This window comes from Bufo bufo, chromosome 9 (assembly GCF_905171765.1).
Source record: "Bufo bufo chromosome 9, aBufBuf1.1, whole genome shotgun sequence".
NCBI lineage: Eukaryota > Metazoa > Chordata > Amphibia > Anura > Bufonidae > Bufo > Bufo bufo.
The window spans coordinates 113,934,659-113,947,548 of record NC_053397.1 but is presented as its reverse complement, the minus strand read 5'-3'; the positions used below and the strand labels follow the sequence as shown (position 1 = coordinate 113,947,548).

Below are 12,890 nucleotides of genomic sequence, written 5' to 3'. Positions count from 1 at the left end.
ATTCGAAACTATTAAGAACACCTCCTCGATAGCTCAAGGAGAGTTTTACAACTACTTAAGAATATGCCACTGCCTCACTAAACTTTTGCAACCCCCCACCCCATGATCAACAAAGATATTATTAGACTATACCAAAATCCAACCCTTTTCAGAAATCGCTCCACATGATCTATTTGGGAACAAGCCCCCCCATTAGAAAATGGGAGTCTGAATTGGGCCATTCCTTCTCGGAAGAGGAGTGGACCGCAGCATTGAGCTTCCTCTCTACCAACTTTAGGTGTGTTGCCCATTATGAAGCAGGTGTGAAGACCCTCCTACAGTGGTATTTAACCCCCCCCCCCCCCCCCATAGACTAAGCAAAACATACCCAGGGACATCCCCCTGCTGCTGGAGAGAATGTGGCAATACAGGCTCCTTATACCATATTTTATGGACCTGTCTCAAACTCGCTCCTTTCTGACAACAGATTTTTGACTTGGTGTCAGAACTGACTTTGGCTAGAGTAGCCCCATCCCTGGAGCTAGCTCTGTTGTTCCTGGGTGTCAGGAATAAGGACCGCCTTATTCCTAGTTATAATGTTTGCTGTGATGGTATTTGTCGTAGTGTAACACAGTCCAGTGTGATTCACATTCATATACAGTATGTATTTATGTATTTGTATTGCCAGGCCAGCAGCCATTGATGAATTGGTTGAAGGCTGCATATAGTGCCGAGATGTCTGCCTCATACCTGTGAAAACAGAAAACTGCTCCCCGGGGGGTTAGTTGGCACAGAGATTCTAACCAGGATGGGCCGGTTTGCTGGTCACACTCAGGATAGGGGACAGCAGACTCTCCGGCGCCGTCAGCATGGGGGCTTCATACCAGAGAATGAACAATAAGTTGTAATCCTTCATAACTTGTTCAGGATGGGGCTGACGTCTCCAAAGCCCAGCTCATCATATCTGGTATGATGGGGGCATTGCATGGACACCAGACATGGCGTATCAACTTGCCTTCATCTTCTTAAAATAAGGATCTCCTCTTCGGAGCATCCTGGACGTGTCTCATTTTGATATGCTAGGACTCGGAACGATGAGATATGAATTATGAAGGAGGTCAGGGGTCTGTATCTTCACCAGGGCAACTGGGAAACTATCTTTTTGATATTTTCTTACCTGTTCCCTAGATGGCCAGTGGACCGGCTGCATGGGTAATGAAATTCAGCCCAGAGGGGCTGAGTCAGAGGTGGGAGGGAAAATCCCTATCAGGCCTGCCCCTGGAGGAAAAACAAAGTGGGAGATCCAATCGAATTGGTTTGTGCACCATTACTCTGCCCAAATCTCCTGGGAGGAAATTACTTTTACCACACAAATGTTAAGTATTAGAACTTTCTTTGTTTTCTCCTTTTTATTTTACAATTGTTTGCCATTTATGTACAGTTGTGTTCAAAATTATTCAACCCCCACTGAAATTTAGTGTTTTGGCCAGTTTGACATTGATTTTGATCATTTCAGTCATTTTGTTTACAATTAAATCAAAGAGGCACTTGTAAGGGCTCTTTCACACTTGCGTTCTTGTCTTCCGGCATAGAGTTCCGTCGTCGGGGCTCTATGCCGGAAGAATCCTGATCAGGATTATCCTAATGCATTCTGAATGGAGAGAAATCCGTTCAGGATGCATCAGGATGTCTTCAGTTCCGGAACGGAACGTTTTTTGGCCGGAGAAAATACCGCAGCATGCTGCGCTTTTTGCTCCGGCCAAAAATCCGGAACACTTGCCGCAAGGCCGGATCCGGAATTAATGCCCATTGAAAGGCATTGATCCGGATCCGGCCTTAAGCTAAACGTCGTTTCGGCGCATTGCCGGAGCCGACATTTAGCTTTTTCAGAGTGGTTACCATGGCTGCCGGGACGCTAAAGTCCTGGCAGCCATGGTAAAGTGTAGCGGGGAGCGGGGGAGCAGCATACTTACCGTCCGTGCGGCTCCCCGGGCGCTCCAGAGTGACGTCAGGGCGCCCCAAGCGCATGGATCATGTGATCACATGGATCACGTCATCCATGCGCATGGGGCGCTCTGACGTCATTCTGGAGCGCCCCGGGAGCCGCACGGACTGTAAGTATACCTCTCCCCCGCTCCCCGCTCCTACTATGGCAACCAGGACTTTAATAGCGTCCTGGGTGCCATAGTAACACTGAAAGCATTTGGAAGACGGTTCCGTCTTCAAATGCTTTCAGTACACTTGCGTTTTTCCGGATCCGGCGTGTAATTCCGGCAAGTGGAGTACACGCCGGATCCGGACAACGCAAGTGTGAAAGAGGCCTAAGTCAGACAAATATAACATAACATTTATAATGAAATAACCACAAATGTCTTTTCTGTGCTCACATCATTATCAGTTTTATTCAACCCCCAAGTGACATTCAATCTTAGTACTTAGTACATCCTTTTCCAGTTATAACCGCTTTAAAACGTGAAGCATAGCTTGACACAAGTGTCTTACAGCGATCTACGGGTATCTTCGCCCATTCTTCATGAGCAAAAGCCTCCAGTTCAGTCACATTCTTAGGCTTGCGCACTGCAACTGCTTTCTTTAAGTCCCACCAGAGGTTCTCAATCGGATTTAAGTCTGGTGACTGCGATGGCCACTTCAAAATGTTCCAGCCTTTAATCTGCAACCATGCTCTAGTGGACTTGGAGGTATGCTTGGGATCATTGTCCTGTTGAAAGGTCCAACATCTCCCAAGCCTCAGGTTTGTGACGGACTGCATCACATTTTCATCCAATATCTCCTGGTACTGAAGAGAATTCATGGTACCTTGCACACGCTGAAGCTTCCCTGTACCTGTTGAAGCAAAACAGCCCCAAAGCATGATTGACCCCCCACCATGCTTCACAGTAGGCAAGGTGTTCTTTTCTTCATAGGCCTTGTTCTTCCTCCTCCAAACATAGCGTTGATCCATGGGCCCAAACAGTTCCAATTTTGTTTCATCAGTCCACAGAACACTTTTGTGGTTTGTCCACATGACTTTTGGCATACTGCAGTCGACTCTTCTTATTCTTTGGAGACAGCAAGGGGGTGCGCCTGGGAGTTCTGGCATGGAGGCCTTCATTACGCAGTGTGCGCCGTATTGTCTGAGCTGAAACTTCAGTACCCACATCTGACAAATCTTTTTTCAGTTCCTCAGCAGTCACACGGGGACTTTTCTCCACTTTGCGCTTCAGGTAGCACACAGCAGTCGAAGTCAGCATCTTCTTTTTGCCACGACCAGGTAGCGTTTCAACAGTGCCCTTTGCCTTGATTTGCGAATGATGCTTCCTATGGTGTCTCTTGGTATGTTTAACATCTTTGCAATCTTCTTATAGCCATTGCCCTTCCTGTGAAGAGAAATCACCTCTTCTCTTGTCTTCCTGGACCATTCTCTTGACTTCACCATGTTTGTAAACACACCAGTAAATGTCTAGAAGGAGCTGAATATCACAGTCCTTTTAAATCTGCCTAATTGGTGCTTATTATGCTTGATTGCTGCTCCTTGACATCCACAGGTGTTTTCAATACCTGATCGAAAACACTTGAATGAACCTCTGTTCTTAAGAGTGGTAGTCTTTAACCACTTGCCGCCGCGCTAACGCCCAAAGGCGTCATTTCTGCGGCGCTCCCAGGTCACACTAACGCCGATTGGCATCATCTCGTGTGAGCTGAGATTTCCTGTGAACGCGCGCGCACACAGGCGCGCGCTCTCACAGGAACGGAAGGTAAGAGAGTGGATCTCCAGCCTGCCAGCGGCGATCGTTCGCTGGCAGGCTGGAGATGTGATTTTTTTTAACCCCTAACAGGTATATTAGACGCTGTTTTGATAACAGCGTCTAATATACCTGCTACCTGGTCCTCTGGTGGTCCCCTTTGTTTGGATCGACCACCAGAGGACACAGGTAGCTCAGTAATATGTTGCACCAAGCACCACTACACTACACCCCCCCCCCTGTCACTTATTAACCCCTTTATTCACTCTTGATCACCCCATATAGACTCCCTGATTACCCCCCTGTCATTGATTACCCCCCTGTCATTGATTACCCCCCTGTCATTGATTACCCCCCTGTCATTGATCACCCCCCCTGTAAAGCTCCATTCAGATGTCCGCATGATTTTTACGGATCCACTGATAGATGGATCGGATCCGCAAAACGCATACGGACGTCTGAATGGAGCCTTACAGGGGCGTGATCAATGACTGTGGTGATCACCCCATATAGACTCCCTGATCACCCCCCTGTCATTGATTACCCCCCTGTAAAGCTCCATTCAGATGTCTGCATGATTTTTACGGATCCACTGATAGATGGATCGGATCCGCAAAACACATACAGGCATCTCCCTGGAGCCTTCCAGGGGGGGTGATCACCCCATATAGACTCCCTGATCACCCCCCTGTCATTGATCACCCCCCCCCCCCCCCCCCGTCAGGCTGCATTCAGATGTCCGTATGATTTTTACTGATCCACGGATATATGGATCGGATCCGCAAAACACATACGGACATCTGAATGGAGCCTTATAGGGGGGTGATCAATGACAGGGGGGTGATCACCCCATATAGACTCCCTGATCACCCCCCTGTCATTGATCACCCCCCTGTCATTGATCACCCCTCTGTAAGGCTCCATTCAGACATTTTTTTGGCCCAAGTTAGCGGAAATTATTTTTTTTTTCTTACAAAGTCTCATATTCCACTAACTTGTGTCAAAAAATAAAATCTCACATGAAGTCACCCTACCCCTCACGGAATCCAAATGCGTAAAAATTTTTAGACATTTATATTCCAGACTTCTTCTCACGCTTTAGGGCCCCTAGAATGCCAGGGCAGTATAAATACCCCACATGTGACCCCATTTCAGAAAGAAAACACCCCCAGGTATTCCGTGAGGGGCATATTGAGTCCATGAAAGATTGAAATTTTTGTCCCAAGTTAGCGGAAAGGGAGACTTTGTGAGAAAAAAAAAATATAAAATCAATTTCCGCTAACTTGTGCCAAAAAAAAAAATTTCTATGAACTCGCCATGCCCCTCATTGAATACCTTGGAGTGTCTTCTTTCCAAAATGGGGTCACATGTGGGGTATTTATACTGCTCTGGCATTTTAGGAGCCCTAAAGCGTGAGAATTAGTCTGGGATCCAAATGTCTAAAAATGCCCTCATAAAAGGAATGTGGGCCCCTTTGCGCATCTAGGCTGCAAAAAAGTGTCACACATCTGGTATCGCCGTACTCAGGAGAAGTTGGGCAATGTGTTTTGGGGTGTCATTTTACATATACCCATGCTGGGTGAGAGAAATATCTTGGCAAAAGACAACTTTTCCCATTTTTTTTTTTTATACAAAGTTGGCATTTGACCAAGATATTTATCTCACCCAGCATGGATATATGTAAAATGACACCCCAAAACACATTCCCCAACTTCTCCTGAATACGGCGATACCACATGTGTGGCACTTTTTTGCAGCCTAGGTGGGCAAAGGGGCCCACATTCCAAAGAGCACCTTTCGGATTTCACAGGTCATTTACCTACTTACCACACATTAGGGCCCCTGGAAAATGCCAGGGCAGTATAACTACCCCACAAGTGACCCCATTTTGGAAAGAAGACACCCCAAGGTATTCCGTGAGGGGCATGGCGAGTTCCTAGAATTTTATATTTTTTGTCACAAGTTAGCGGAAAATAATAATATTTTTTTTTTTTTCCCTTACAAAGTCTCATATTCCACTAACTTGTGACAAAAAATAAAAACTTCCATGAACTCACTATGCCCATCACGAAATACCTGGGGGTGTCTTCTTTCCAAAATGGGGTCACTTGTGGGGTAGTTATACTGCCCTGGCATTCTAGGGGCCCAAATGTGTGGTAAGAAGTTTGAAATCAAAATGTGTAAAAAATGACCGGTGAAATCCGAAAGGTGCTCTTTGGAATGTGGGCCCCTTTGCCCACCTAGGCTGCAAAAAAGTGTCACACATGTGGTATCTCCGTACTCAGGAGAAGTTGGGGAATGTGTTTTGGGGTGTCATTTTACATATACCCATGCTGGGTGAGAGAAATATCTTGGCAAAAGACAACTTTTCCCATTTTTTTATACAAAGTTGGCATTTGACCAAGATATTTATCTCACCCAGCATGGGTATATGTAAAATGACACCCCAAAACACATTCCCCAACTTCTCCTGAGTACGGTGATACCACATGTGTGGCACTTTTTTGCAGCCTAGGTGGGCAAAGGGGCCCACATTCCAAAGAGCACCTTTCGGATTTCACCGGTCATTTTTTACACATTTTGATTTCAAACTACTTACCACACATTTGGGCCCCTAGAATGCCAGGGCAGTATAACTACCCCACAAGTGACCCCATTTTGGAAAGAAGACACCCCAAGGTATTCGCTGATGGGCATAGTGAGTTCATAGAAGTTTTTATTTTTTGTCACAAGTTAGTGGAATATGAGACTTTGTAAGAAAAAAAAATAAAAAAAAAAAAATCATCATTTTCCACTAACTTGTGACAAAAAATAAAAAGTTCTATGAACTCACTATGCCCATCAGCGACTACCTTAGGGTGTCTACTTTCCGAAATGGGGTCATTTGTGGGGTGTTTGTACTGTCTGGGCATTGTAGAACCTCAGGAAACATGACAGGTGCTCAGAAAGTCAGAGCTGCTTCAAAAAGCGGAAATTCACATTTTTGTACCATAGTTTGTAAACGCTATAACTTTTACCCAAACCATTTTTTTTTTTTTTACCCAAACATTTTTTTTTTTTGATCAAAGACATGTAGAACAATAAATTTAGAGCAAAATTTATATATGGATGTTGTTTTTTTGCAAAATTTTACAACTGAAAGTGAAAAATGTCATTTTTTTGCAAAAAAATCGTTAAATTTCGATTAATAACCAAAAAAGGAAAAATGTCAGCAGCAATGAAATACCACCAAATGAAAGCTCTATTAGTGAGAAGAAAAGGAGGTAAAATTCATTTGGGTGGTAAGTTGCATGACCGAGCAATAAACCGCTAAAGTTGTGGAGTGCCGATTTGTAAAAAAGGGCCTGGTCTTTAGGGGGGTATAAACCTGTGGTCTTTAAGTGGTTAAGGGGTTGAATAATTGTGTCAATGAAGAAATCACAAAAAAAAACATTTAATACTGTATTACAAAAACAATTGATGTAATTTTAGTTGCATTTGGTTCTTTAAAAAGTCCTTGTAAGATTTCATTCTGAACACAATTACAAATGTACACTAAATTCCCTAAAACCCTTTACAGCATTGGGGGTTGAATAATTTTTAACACAACTGTATATCTCTTATTAATAATTTCTTGTAACTAAGTACTGTCTATTTTTTTTTTTATACATTAAACCTAAAAGTTTGATGGTTTGTCTTGTAACCTTAAGAACCTGTTAGGGTACTTTTCATACTAGCGTTTTACTTTTCCGGCATAGAGTTCCGTCCTAGGGGCTCTATACTGGAAAATAACTGATCAGTTTTATCCCTGTGCATTCTGAATAGAGAACAATCCGTTCAGGATGTCTTCAGTTCAGTCTTTTTGACTGACCAGGACAGAGATAAAACCGTAGCATGCTACAGTTTTATCTCCGACCCAAAAAACTGAACACTTGCCTGAATGCCAGATACAGCGTTTTTTTCCCCATAGGAATGCGGTAAAAAAAATAAATGCCGAATCCGTTTTTCCGAATGACACCGGAAAGACGGATCCGGCATTTCAATGCATTTGTAAGACGGATAATTTTTCGGACTTATCAGGATGCTGATCAGTTTTACAAATGCCATCAGTTGGCATACGTTCTGCTTGCCGGATCACTCTACTGCAAGTGTGAAAGTAGCCTTAGCTCCATGAAAAGTGTTTGTGCAGTCTGAGGCTGTATGTTGTTTTTCCGTGAGGCTTGCTATCGTGTGGGTGTCTGCTTGCGAGTGGAACACTCAGGGGTGTCCTGTCGACCTTATAACTGACGGGTGGTGGCAGTGAAAGTTTCGTGTTAGTGCGTGGGTGTGCTTGCAGGCTTCAGGTGGCGATTTATGCTCAAGTTACGGCGTAGGGAGTAACAGCGTGTCAGGGCGTGAGGTGAATCGGCCTGAAGGGCTTGGGCAACCCTTGTCACGTGACGCGGTGGGCTCGTCTGGTCCCCGTTACGTGACACTGGGTATACAGTCAATTGGCCCTACTCATAGAAGTCTCATAGAACACGTGCTACTGAGCGCCAAACTAGTTATAACCCATCACTAAAGCAAAATCGCTCCCCCCACCATACCAGAAGTGCTTTAGTAGCTAAACACTACTTGCCGATACGAACGATTATTGCCGGACACCATGATTTCCCCCAAATCTAGAAACAACACTTGGGCACCTTTGTTATTACATCCTAAATACAACCCCTAAGATTACTTTCCTACCAGAAAAGCTTGTATTTCCAATGCCCAGTGACATGTGAGAGCACTGTGTTGCCTTCAGTTTTTAGTTGTTTACTACAGTTTATCCTTTTTTCTTTCTTTTCCTTGTTATACCTAGCTGACTAACCTCAACTGCGATAATGAGTTGAACCTGTCAAAGTTCTCCGGGTCTGGCGTGGCTGGATGGTTCTATCTGCTGGACTCCATATGTGCCGGGATTTGGCTAGACAAAAACTGTGGCGTGCAGAAACTTTTGTCCGACTGAATGTTGGGGAGCGGCCAAATCTCTGCTGGTTCCCATTAGTCAATGAGTTCCGTGGGCAGGCGGCACTTTCCGGCTGTGTCGGATCTGGGGAGCTCTGTCAGAGCAGCCTGATGGATGTCTCTAATTATGGTGTGAAACTGGCCATAACCGCCATTTGCACTTTATTTTAATTGTAAAACTTTTTAATATTATAAAATGTTTCAATAAAAAAAAAAAGTGAAATTTAGAAACTTCATCTCTATTTTCCTTTCATTCTTGTGGAATACCTAAAGCCCCACAAAGTGACTTCATAGGATCTCTATGGGAGGGAATAGGTATTCCCCGGCCCAGGGGTCCCCCTTGGCACAGTTTTGCCAAGAGATGGGCCTCGTGGATGTTTGGGAATGCCTATCCAAAGGAAAAAGAGCTTATTCCTGTGTTAGTAAATCTGGAAGCTCTATGTCTAGAATTGATCTGGCCCTGATAAACAAAGGTTATTTAAACTGTATTAACCGCCTCCGGACCGCCTAATGCAGGATCGCGTTCCGGAGGTGGCAGCCCTGCGCACAGTCACGCATATATGCGTCATCTCGCGAGACGCGAGATTTCCTGTGAACGCGCACACACAGGCGCGCGTTCACAGGATCGGAAGGTAAGCGAGTGGATCTCCAGCCTGCCAGCGGCGATCGTTCGCTGGCAGGCTGGAGATGCGATTTTTTGAACCCCTAACAGGTATATTAGACGCTGTTTTGATAACAGCGTCTAATATACCTGCTACCTGGTCCTCTGGTGGTCCCTTTTGTTTGGATCGACCACCAGAGGACACGGGTAGCTCAGTAATAAGTAGCACCAAGCACCACACTACACTACACCCCCCCTGTCACTTATTAACCCCTGATCACCCCATATAGACTCCCTGATCACCCCCCTGTCATTGATCACCCCCCTGTAAGGCTCCATTCAGACGTCCGTATGATTTTTACGGATCCACTGATACATGGATTGGATCCGCAAAACACATACGGACATCTGAATGGAGCCTTATAGGGGGGTGATCAATGACAGGGGGGTGATCACCCCATATAGACTCCCTGATCACCCCCCTGTCATTGATCACCCCCCTGTAAGGCTCCATTCAGACGTCCGTATGATTTTTACGGATCCACTGATACATGGATTGGATCCGCAAAACACATACGGACATCTGAATGGAGCCTTATAGGGGGGTGATCAATGACAGGGGGGTGATCACCCCATATAGACTCCCTGATCACCGCCCTGTCATTGATCACCCCCCTGTCATTGATCACCCCCCTGTAAGGCTCCATTCAGATTTTTTTTGGCCCAAGTTAGCGGAATTATTATTTTTTTATTTCTTACAAAGTCTCATATTCCACTAACTTGTGTCAAAAAATAAAATCTCACATGAACTCCCCATACCCCTCACGGAATCCAAATGCATAAAAATATTTAGACATTTATATTCCAGACTTCTTCTCACGCTTTAGGGCCCCTAGAATGCCAGGGCAGTATAAATACCCCACATGTGACCCCATTTCGGAAAGAAGACACCCCAAGGTATTCGCTGAGGGGCATATTGAGTCCATGAAAGATTGAAATTTTTGTCCCAAGTTAGCGGAAATGGAGACTTTGTGAGAAAAAAAAACAAAAAACAATTTCCGCTAACTTGTGGCAAAAAAAAATAATTTCTATGAACTCGCCATGCCCCTAATTGAATACCTTGGGGTGTCTTCTTTCCAAAATGGGGTCACATGTGGGGTATTTATACTGCCCTGGCATTTTAGGGGCCCTAAAGCGTGAGAAGAAGTCTGGGATCCAAATGTCTAAAAATGCCCTCATAAAAGGAATGTGGGCCCCTTTGCGCATCTAGGCTGCAAAAAAGTGTCACACATCTGGTATTGCCGTACTCGGGAGAAGTTGGGCAATGTGTTTTGGGGTGTCATTTTACATATACCCATGCTGGGTGAGATAAATATCTTGGTCAAATGCCAACTTTGTATAAAAAATGGGAAAAGTTTTCTTTTGCCGAGATATTTCTCTCACCCAGCATGAGTATATGTAAAAAGACACCCCAAAACACATTGCCCAACTTCTCCTGAATACGGCGATACCACATGTATGACACTTTTTTGCAGCCTAGGTGGGCAAAGGGGCCCACATTCCAAAGAGCACCTTTTGGATTTCACAGGTCATTTACCTACTTACCACACATTAGGGCCCCTAGAATGCCAGGGCAGTATAACTACCCCACAAGTGACCCCATTTTAGAAAGAAGACACCCCAAGGTATTCCGTGAGGGGCATGGCGAGTTCCTAGAATTTTTTATTTTTTGTCACAAGTTAGCGGAAAATGATGATGATTTTTTATTTATTTTTTTCTCTTACAAAGTCTCATATTCCACTAACTTGTGACAAAAAATAAAAACTTCCATTAACTCACTATGCCCATCACAAAATACCTTGTGGTGTCTTCTTTCCAAAATGGGGTCACTTGTGGGGTAGTTATACTGCCCTGGCATTTTAGGGGCCGAATGCGTGAGAAGTGGTTTGAAATCAAAATCTGTAAAAAATGGCCAGTGAAATCCGAAAGATGCTCTTTGGAATGTGGGCCCCTTTGCCCACCTAGGCTGCAAAAAAAGTGTCACACTTTTTACATATACCCATGCTGGGTGAGAGAAATATCTTGGCAAAAGACAACTTTTTTTTTATACAAAGTTGGCATTTGACCGAGATATTTATCTCACCCAGCATGGGTATATGTAAAATGACACCCCAAAACACATTGCCCAACTTCTCCTGAGTACGGCAATACCAGATGTGTGACACTTTTTTGCAGCCTAGGTGGGCAAAGGGGCCCACATTCCAAAGAGCACCTTTCGGATTTCACCGGCCATTTTTTACAGATTTTGATTTCAAACTACTTCGCACGCATTTGGGCCCCTAAAATGCCAGGGCAGTATAACTACCCCACAAGTGACCCCATTTTGGAAAGAAGACACCCCAAGGTATTTCGTGATGGGCATAGTGAGTTCATGGAAGTTTTTGTTTTTTGTCACAAGTTAGTGGAATATGAGACTTTGTAAGAAAAAAAAAAAATAAATCATCATTTTCCACCAACTTGTGACAAAAAATAAAAAGTTTGATGAACTCACTATGCCCATCAGCGAATACCTTAGGGTGTCTACTTTCCGAAATGGGGTCATTTGTGGGGTTTTTCTTCTGTCTGGGCATTGTAGAACCTCAGGAAACATGACAGGTGCTTAGAAAGTCAGGCTGCTTCAAAAAGCGGAAATTCACATTTTTATACCATAGTTTGTAAACGCTATAACTTTTACCCAAACCATTTTTTTTTTTACCCAACCATTTTTTTTTTTTACCCAAGCATATTTTTTTTTTTTATGAAGGACATGTAGAACAATAAATTTTGAGAAAAATGTATATATGGATGTCATTTTTTTTTTGCAAAATTTTACAACTGAAAGTGAAAAATGTCATTTTTTTTTGCAAAAAAATCGTTAAATTTCGATTAATAACAAAAAAAAGTAAAAATGTCAGCAGCAATGAAATACCACCAAATGAAAGCTCTATTAGTGAGAAGAAAAGGAGGTAAAATTAATTTGGGTGGTAAGTTGCATGACCGAGCAATAAACGGTGAAAGTAGTGTAGGTCAGAAGTGTAAAAAGTGGCCTGGTCATTAAGGGTGTTTAAGCTAGGGGGGATGAGGTGGTTAAACGGATGAAATATGAGGCCAGATCCGTCTCAGATCATGTCCCTTTCTTAATAGAGCTATTTATGGTCAGGAACGACTTTAGAATGAAACCCCCATTTAGATTGAACCCCCATTGGCTATTAATAATTGAGAGTTGTTTTGAGACCCCCATGTTGCTACTCTTCAGAGAAAATTTAAGAGGAGGGAAACTTACAATTGACCCCCTTAAATACTCTCTCATAATTGCATTCACCTGTGTATGTAGGTCAGGGGTCACTGAGCTTACCAAGCCAATTTGAGTTCCAATAATTAGTTCTAAAGGTTTTGGAATCAATAAAATGACAACAGTGCCAAAATTTATGCACCTGCCTAATTTTGTTTAAACAATTATAGCACACTTTCTGTAAATCCAATAAACTTCATTTCACTTCTCAAATATCACTGTGTGTGTCTCCTATATGATATATTTAACTGACATTTTTTATCGTAAC

General features: G+C 43.6%; 1 protein-coding gene across 3 annotated transcripts in view; it reads left to right on the top strand.

Annotated features, from left to right (window-relative positions):
* Positions 1-12,890, top strand: part of SCYL3 (SCY1 like pseudokinase 3) — a 387,880-nt gene that overhangs the window by 101,741 nt on the left and 273,249 nt on the right. The gene's annotated exons all lie outside the window — the stretch shown is intronic.